Genomic DNA, 9,462 nt, shown 5'->3' on the forward strand with positions numbered 1-9,462 from the left:
CCACCACCCTCTGAAAACGTCCGGACAACCATTCCGACACGCGTACGAAGCCCTCCGACACCAGCCCCATTAAGTACCAATCTCGATCGCCTGACTCTCTCTCGATTATCTGCCTCATGCTTCCTAGGTTCTGATGTTCCCTTGTTCACTTCCCGTACCTATTTAAGTAGCTCCCCAACGTCCCCAAGCCCCAGCTTGGTATATTTTGAACACACACCCTTTACATAGGTCCAGTCCCTGTCCCTTTGTACCTGCTACCTATACGGAATTCTCTTTACTCTCTGTTTCTTTACCTCTGTTTCTCTCTACTTCTGTCTATTGTCTCTCTGATCGTCTATATGATCAAATATACGCTTTCACTTCAAGTCTAAGCCTTCCGAGTGAGTCTCCGAGCTCCCTCGAACATTACTAAAGCTCCCCAATGCCTACCCGTTTTGGTGAGCTACCCTTCCCCAAACCTCCCAGAGCTCCCTAGCTACTTCATAAGCTTTGGGACCTCGATCTAGGTAACGTCGAAGCTACCCCTCACGTCGAACTACGTATTGCTTCTCCGTTACCACCTCCCACACTCGAGGACGTCCATCCTCAAGCCCAGCCCCCAGGGACCTACCCTCCCTGGCATATCCCTTCTCGGGAGCTTACACTCTCGAGACCCAGTTGCATACACGACCTACTCGATCCTATATTGACGTTCTAGCGAGTACAACTCCTACTACGCAATATCGTACGGTCCCGCTAACGAGCTTGCCTCGTTTTTGTGTAAAAGGGAAAGGAAGGAATCTAATGGGCACTCCAACCAACCAATCTAATACACAATATGCGAGTTCACTGCTATCAAATTTATTTAATAGCAAGGGGTAGCGTTGGCAAAGGTTCCGCAAAGCTTTGAGAGCTAAGTAAGAAGCTTTGATCAATCAATTTGAATCGTTCTAAGGATTCGATATATTCCTTTGATCAAGGTAGATTTAGCACGATTTGTGCTTTGGTTTGTATTGATTTGGGTATATCAAGAATTGGGGGTTTGAATCAAAGTAAATTAAAACCGAAACACACAGACCCCTACAGAGGGCTAGAACTATGTGCTGGCACAACCACACAGCGTGATTTGCCCTTAAGACCAATGACTGATCCTAAGTTCGAAGAATACCCAACAACTGGATAGACTTCTCGCAGTCACAAGGAGCAGAACACGACGTTCCTATACTCACAAGTGCCGGGCCCAAATGGCTGCTAGCGAAGAGGTTTCAGTCTGGCGGGAGTGTGTCTTTCCTTTTTACGGATTAGCACTGCAACGTCGTCCCAAAATCACTTGTATTCCAGATACATCGGATCGCTATTTATACATACAGAATATAGAGTCGCATAGTACAATTAATTTAATACAATAAACGTTCGGAACCGCAAGGAAACTTCTACACTCAGTCAGATACCATTTAATTTGAATCTACATGTCCTTATTTGGTCCATATTGGTTCCAAGATTCTAGTATACCTCCAAACATAGGTAGGTACTTCAATATTCATTTAATTTAATTGTTTTGGAGGATGACTCGAATGGTGTTCAACTGTCATTGCGGTCCAACACTTACTTCGATCGTTTGTCACCTTGTCCGGAGGCAAATCAGCTCTCCTCGATTCTAATCCTATCAATCTGATTCATCTGGATTAAACTAATTGCTTCTTTCTTTCAATAGACACCCATTGTGCCTATACTCTATCAAGGGAGTTACGCATAGTATTCATTTAATTGTATTCTTCAATATTTTCTACGTCAGGACTCTTTGACATTCATTTGATATGCCTTCGGAGCCTCGCAGTACTTCGATCGTTCTTCTAGTCATTTTCCTCAACCATGCAACTTGATTGGTCTATTAGACTAAACCGCAGTCTTTTAGGTTAATGCATGATCTCGTTCTAGAAGGAGTATTTGATAATTCCTGAGTTCTAGAAAGTCATTTCGAGTCAATCCTCGGTTCATGGTCACTTGAGTAAGTTCTTCCAAACTCCTGCCAGTGTAAGGTCCAATAAGAATACCCTTGGTATGTCATACGTGAATGGTCATCCTTCGGATGTAGTCCGAGTCTGGTATAATCCTGCTTGACAAACAGGTAGACTGCTATCCGTAGGTAGTATCGGGGATGGGTAAACTGACCAACTTGTGGTAGTATGGGTATATGGTCCCTTCAACTTATTAGACTGATTCAGTATCGACTTTGACTGTCAATCTGGGTCTCAATTACAGTCCTCTTGATACAAATCTATACGTGAAAATGTCACAATTCACAGCATAGACGTCTAGCCAAAATTTAGGCGTGTCACCGCACTCTTCCTTAACCTCCCTACGCCTTAGGGACCTCCCTGGACCTCCTAGGAACCCCTCAAGGGTCACCATCCCGTCGTTCCAGCCACTACTAGGTCATTCCCGTCCTCGGTCGCGGTTCTCGTAGCTCCCTTCGAGCTCCAGCCTGCTCCTAGCATGCTACAACATAAACCTCCACATACCAAAACCTACCCTAAGACCTATTTTGACCCAGGTCTTACATTATACCAAGCTCTCCCGTCACCGAACGGACTTGTCGCGACAAAATGTCGGCGACGTCAACGGAACGACCTTCTAGTTCCAAGACCGAATCAAAGAAACAAAAGAGCGCCTTATCTCGTGGAAACATGACACAAGCTCAAAAATCGAACCAGGCTGCTAGCTCCACTGTCATCACGGTGGCAGCTGGTCAACGCCTGATGTCCATCCCAGAACAGTCGTTCGGGGATGAAACCGCCAGCAACATCCGGACCCCAGAGGGACGTCAACCGGAGGTTCAGGGGCCCCCTCCAGTGGAACCTGGGATGGGACCACCACAACGGAGGTATACCTCCATGGGTTATGCCCAACCTGCCAGTAGTCCCATGGGAGGTTTCGCATACTCCCCTACCTGGGGAACGAGAGGACCTCCCCCTGGACCGGTACCGCAGCTAGACATGGAGTCAGCTTCGAACGCGGGTGGAAGAGTCAGCGGTCAAGTAGCCGCTATCGAAAGGATACAAGGGGGGAGTACTGACCCTCTCACAGTACGACAACAGGAGAAACTTCCAGAGAGGAGGGTATCCCCTGCTGTATCCGAACAATCTCGGACGTCATCCCGGAGGTTACCAACGCCTCCAGTACAGTCCCTTAACCTTCCTCCCCCGAGACGAGGAAGTTCACTCTCCAGTCTCCTGAAGAGCCCAGCTATGAATACGCCCAACTGGGAGCGTACACACGCAATACACCATAGCAGGACCAACTTCCCAGTACAACCCTTGTCCGAAATGACATTGCGTCTGGAAGACGTCATTCGAATTCAGGAGTGTATCCCGGAGGATGTAGCTATGGTCCTAAGGGAGGTATTGGAGTCAATGGGGATCGAAATATTGGGAGACGGTCTCGAATTCTCAGACCTACGAGTACAGTTCCTAACAGTGGGAACTCAACTGGAGATAGACCTCCCAGAGAAGGCCCAGCAGTGGCTGATGACCCCCGCGAACCGATCAGATTTTCTCTGGCTGTACAACGTCCTGTTGGACCCAGAGAGGATGTTGGAACTGTTAGAGGCAGAGGCACGTTACGGGCGATCGTTCCGAAACTCGAGGGGAATACTTCCCCTTCTCCCTCATACCCATGGAAGGGAAAAGGAATTCTGTGGAGAAGCGGGGCTGCGTATATTGTACCAAGCATCTAACTACAGATCAGGAGCTGTACGATTTGAACCTCCCCCTTCGAGGGTTAACATTCCGAACTACCAGGCGATCCAAATACTTCGGAACACAAACCTAGCGGAAGCAGCAGCTAAAACCGATGAGGAAAGTAACGAGGATACTAACGCAATTGCTGCAAAAAATCGTAGACGCAGGAGATACACCACGGCTCACCTCCTGGCCCCAGTGGAGTCAATGCCTGATCAGGATAGTCCCGTCCGGGTCCATAGCGGACAGACGGTATACACGTACACGCCCATGAGGCATATGCACCAGCTTCTGGTGAGGAGTGAGGAGTCTGAAGCAATGTTGTGTTCGCAGGAGACCCGACACCGGACACTACTAGCGGAATCAGACACTCTGATGCTGTCGGAGGAACTTTCTGGATCGAATCTAGAAAGAGCTTTGGAATTCCGTCGCAGACTGGTCGCGGATAATCGGGGAACCTCGTATATGGTTCAATGTGAACCAGAGAGCGTAGGGGAGTTCCCTCCGGAGCAATTTGACCAGAAAAGGCAGCTCCATGGATCTGATGGTCATTTCCTGGCACAGAAACATTCATCGCCCAGGAGTATTGAGGTTCCTGAACTCTTTAACCCCGGTAACACGGCCACGAGGAACCCCCAGTTACGCTCTGGGACCTCCCCCACTGTACATACCTTGGCTCAAAATTCGACTCCTCCCCCCAGAGTTAACCTGCAAACGAAACCGGTAACGCCAGTCTCGACACAGCGGTACCAGTTTGGGGAGGTAAGGATGGATGGTGCACAACATTCATCATGGATCTACGGACAAGATCTGACAGCTCGGCTGGTTCCCAACCCTGTACACGTTCCTCCAAGACTGAGCAATCCATCAGTCATACCCTATCAAGGGTCGGTATCGATGCAATCCCACGCGGTGGGAGCGGAGAGTCAAAGGGATCCGAACCAACGAAGGACGTTGGTAGTTCACGAAGAGGCGGTACCCCCGCAGGGAGCCCCTTTAGGAACTCCCTTTGTAACTGGAGCTCAGACGAACTGACCTGGCATGGTTGTCGACTCGGCACATTCTCAGGAATCGGTAGCAATGATCCAACAACAGGCTCGGGTCATTGAGATGCTCCAGGAACAACTCCGTGAGGTAAAGAAAGGAGTCACAGCGGGGGAAGTACCGACTGGAGGACCCCTTTCCAAAACAGGAAACATGGCGGGATTATCCGGGCGAGCACCTAGGGTAATGAGAGAATATACGAGGGGGGGGTCCTTCTCCTGTAGTTCCCCAGCCAAGGAGCTGGCAAGCTACGGAACCAATATCCTTTAACCGAAACACTCCTACAGGAGCTAAGGATGGAAACCCCCAGGTAGAACAATCAGGACAGATCCCGGATACTCCGAGTGTGGACCGACAACGTATTCACGAGTGGGGAGCCCGAGTGCAAAGAGCTGAACTAGGGGAGTATGGGAGACCAGAAGGAGGAGCGTACGCGTTGGAAAACGAGGGAGGAGGCAAAGGCAGTTTTAACCCCCCTCCTAGAGTACCTCCCCCACATTTTTCTAGTCAATCGAGAGATCGAGAACGACCTCTGAGTCAAGGGGGACAGGGTCAAAGAGAACAGGGAGGAAGGAGCGGGGGAGGGGCACCACCTCCGCCTCCTCCTCCTCCACCACCTTCCGGGGGACCGGGTGATAGTAATTCGGAAGGTTCCGACGAGGGGGAACAGAACCAATCGAGTAGGAATGGTGGAAGGAGAGAGGAGGACAGAGGAGAGCTCCCCACTGGAGCTCCTGAAGTACCTCCAACACGCTATGACCCGGACCAACCCTGGTACTACGATCCAAGACAAGGTTGGCACCGTAAGGCAGCTCCTAGACCTCCCAACGAGGGACGGAGTACGTGGGAGAGCAACGAAGAAAAAAATCGGATTACCATTGAGTCGAAGCTCGACGTCGGTAAGATCGAAAGCTTCGCAGGTGACAACGGTCTGCATGGAAGACGTGGGTCCTCAGTTTGGAAAGGATGTTTGGAGTACGACCTACCATCTATGCTCGGGAAAAGGACAAGTGCGCTTCGGCAGCCAGCCATCTCACCGGTGCAGCACTCTCCCACTTTGACACGTTGAATCGGCAACGACTGAAGGGGGAGTATACTTGCCTCGAGGACTGGACGGAGTTTAAACGAGAGTTCGGTTCCAAATTTGGACCCATTGACGAAGCGGACGAGGCAAGGAGGCGATTGGCCTGGATGAAGCAAATGCCGGAGGAAAGCTTCGCCAACTTCTTCATTCGCTTCAACGAATACGCTCCTCTGACCGGGTTTAACGACGAGGCTCTGATAACATACCTCAAAAAAGGGGTAGCTCCCTGGTTGCCTCTACAGGTTGTTACCGGAAGGGAGGAACCCCGATCCTACGACGAGTGGACCCGAGTGTTCACGAAGTTGGACGGAGCTGTACGTGCGCAGGCGGAGAGTTTGAGGAACCTCCACGGTGAAAAAGTGCTGCAAGGATGGTTGAGTCGCTTCCCCGGGTTGGAATTAGCACCTGAAGCTCCTTACAAGTCCCCCTTGCGGAGGGAAAGAGAGCCAGCTGACGTCTGGACCTCCAATCCGAAACCAGCTGCGACAGGGAGGTTCCAAAACAGGTCCAACTGGAAAGAGGGACGACAAAGGGCATCTGCAGCTTGGGGAGAAGGAGAAAGTTACGATAGCGAGAATCGAGAGGAGGACGAAGACTGCTGTCACTGCAGGGATGGAGGAGAATGGACTGAAGCGGTCCTCCGAGCAGGAGTTACCGATACCGGGAGGAAATGGACTCCTGAGGAAAGAGCGGAGAAGTGGAGGAGACGAAGGCAGGAGCTCTGCATGCGTTGTGGACGAAAGGAGCACTGGGCAAAGGACTGCCCTAACCCAGAATCGTTAGAACGTCCAGCGGAGGATCAAGGGAGCTCAGAGAGAGCTTCCAAGGCCGATTCAACTCGAGGAAGAGGGACGGCCAACCAAGGGGGAGGTCATAAGGACGATTCAACTCGTCCTTTAGAACGGATTTGCACCGGGATCGTGGTGGAAGAACAGGAAGGAATGGACGATCTATGGAACGTCCACATCTTAGACTCACCAAAGGGAGGTGAGCAAGAACTGTTGGACGAAGGGGGAAATGGGCAGGGGGCTTCGAGGTAGATCAGGGCGAACTGCGAAGCCCCTGTCACGAAGCGGCAGAGGCGGAGTGACTAGCGAAGCAGGAAAGCGGAGTGACTAAGCAAGGCGATGAGGCGGAGCAACTAAGCAGAGTGGAGGCAAACTGGTCCCAGATAATGACAGAGATATATTGAGTATCGTAGTCATAGGTAACAATAAGTAAGCACATACCTGGTCCCAGATAATGACAGAGAGGTCAAGATGAGGGACCAGGCTGTGAGGGGTTGGCTTTATATACATAATCTGATCTGCGAGAAATGACGATGTAATACTGTACAGTTTAGGAACAAGGAAGGTGGCGGAAGCCAGTAGAAGGAGAAGGGTAACAGGTGGATCAGTAATCGATGATGGGGATCAGGTGGGTCAGTAATCGATGGGATTTGACAGTGATGTAATCGTACAAGTAAGGGCATCGAGACGGTGAGAAAAGGAAAATGATAGGGGCTACATACTTCATGACATTACCCCCCTTCTTATGACCATTGCCCTCGATGGTCAAGCTTTTGCTGCTGTGGGGTGTTTCTTGTGGAAGGCACGAACAATTTTTGGAGCCCGGCTCAGGTTGGGCGCTGGTTCCCAGGAGTTATGCCCTGCGTCGTAACCCTTCCACTTTACCAGGTATTCCAACCTCTTCCACCGGACCCGACTATCCAGGATTTCCTCTACTTCATACTCCGGTTCGTCTTCATCCTCTAGGTAGACCGGCTCTGGTGGTGGTGGTATTTCTCCATTGATAGTGTTACCTTTCCAGGGGTAGAGTTTGTCAACATGGAACACAGGATGAATGCGGTCAAGAGAGATAGGGAGGTCAAGGCGGTAGTCCAGGGGTCCAATCTTCTCCAAGATTCGGTAGGGTCCGAGCTGTTGGTCTCCTAGCTTCTCGCTGGACAGTTGGAGGTTGATGTCTTCCGCACTGAGCCAGACAAAATCTCCGACTTTGAACTGGTGGGCTTTCCGTTTTCCTCGTTCGTATCCCTCTTTCTGCTGCTTTTTCCCTAAGTGCAAGGCGGCCCCTGCGTCCTCTCGGGCTTCTCGGAGTATCTGTATGCGGTCATCTACAGCTGGGATCCCGCTGCGTTGTCCAACTGGGATGTTGAACAAGGGGAGATATCCGTAGGTTAGCTCGAATGGGGACATGCCTAATGCAGAATGGGTTCGTGAGTTGATTACGAATTCAGCCATTGGAAGGTGCTCTGCCCAGTCATCCTGCCGACGACCTACATAGAGTCGAATGTATTTTTCTACTTCTTGGTTGGCGCGTTCAGTTTGACCATTAGACTGCGGGCGATACCCGGAAGTAAGATCTGATTTTATTCCCAGTCTGGCAAGTAGGGATCGCATGAGTTTGGCTGCAAACTGAGGCCCACGGTCAGACTTAAAGTGAAGAGGGAGCCCATGAAGACGGAAGATTTCTTTGTAGTAGATGTCAGCAACCCCTTCTGCAGTGATGGAGCTGGTACATGGGAGGGCATGAATTTGTTTCCCATAGAGGTCTGTGCAGACTAGGACTGCGTCGTATCCTTGGGAGTTAGGTAGTTGCGTTATCAGGTCCACCCCTACCTCTTCCCATAGACCCAAGGGTACGTCTAATGGTTGAGTTACAGCTCGTGGGTGTCTTTGGATCTTTTTGCGTGCGCACGTCTCGCATCCCTCTATGTACTTCTCCACGAAGGAGCGCAGTGTTGGCCACCAGAAATGGGTGCTAACTAGATCGAGTGTTCCGTGGAGCCCAGGGTGTCCAGCAGTGGGATGGTCATGACATTGACGTAGTACTTCGGTGCGCAGATCATTGTCTGCTGGCACGTACACTCGTCCTCGGTAGTAGACCAGACCGTTGTCCTCCTCCCATTCGGCGATTCCATTGGCCAAACGCTGTAGTCCGTGCTCTTTGACTGTTTTGAGACCTTCCAATACCTGTGCTTCCCGTTGTGAGGCCTTCCGGATGCGATCCTCTAAGGGGTTCCGTAGGATAGAAGCTGCAATTTTGGTGAAGTGGTTGGGCTTAAGGACTGTCTGCTGTCGATTATCCTCATTGTCTAGTACCTGGTGCGCTGCCATACGGGAAAGAGCATCAGCCTGAGTGTTTATTCTACCAGGGCGGTGGATCATGTGGAAGTCAAACCGTGAAAGGTATAGAGCCCAGCGAGCTTGGCGGCGGGTGAGGTCTTGAGCTGTGCGCCAAAATTCGAGGTTAGAGTGATCAGTGATGATGTCAAATGGCTGGGGTAGTCCCTCCAGGAAGTTCCTCCAGTCCTTCAACGCTTCTATAATGGCTAGCATTTCCCGGTCGTAGATCTCATAGTTTCGTTCCGCTGGTTGCATAGAGGCTGATCTGAAGGCGACGGGGTGCCATTGGCCATCATCTTGCTTCTGCATGAGGGCACCGCCGGTAGCAAAGCCTGAAGCGTCTACCTCGATTCGGGTTGGTCTGTCCGGTGTCCATAGGGCTAGGATGGGTGCAGAGATGAAGGCCTCTCGGAGAGTATCAAATGCTTGTTGCTGGGTGTCCATCCAGGTGAAGGATATATCTTTCCGAGTGAGGTCGTTCAGGGGCCTG

This window comes from Lentinula edodes (genome assembly GCF_021015755.1).
Source record: "Lentinula edodes strain Le(Bin) 0899 ss11 chromosome Unknown C8R40scaffold_38, whole genome shotgun sequence".
Lineage (NCBI taxonomy): Eukaryota > Fungi > Basidiomycota > Agaricomycetes > Agaricales > Omphalotaceae > Lentinula > Lentinula edodes.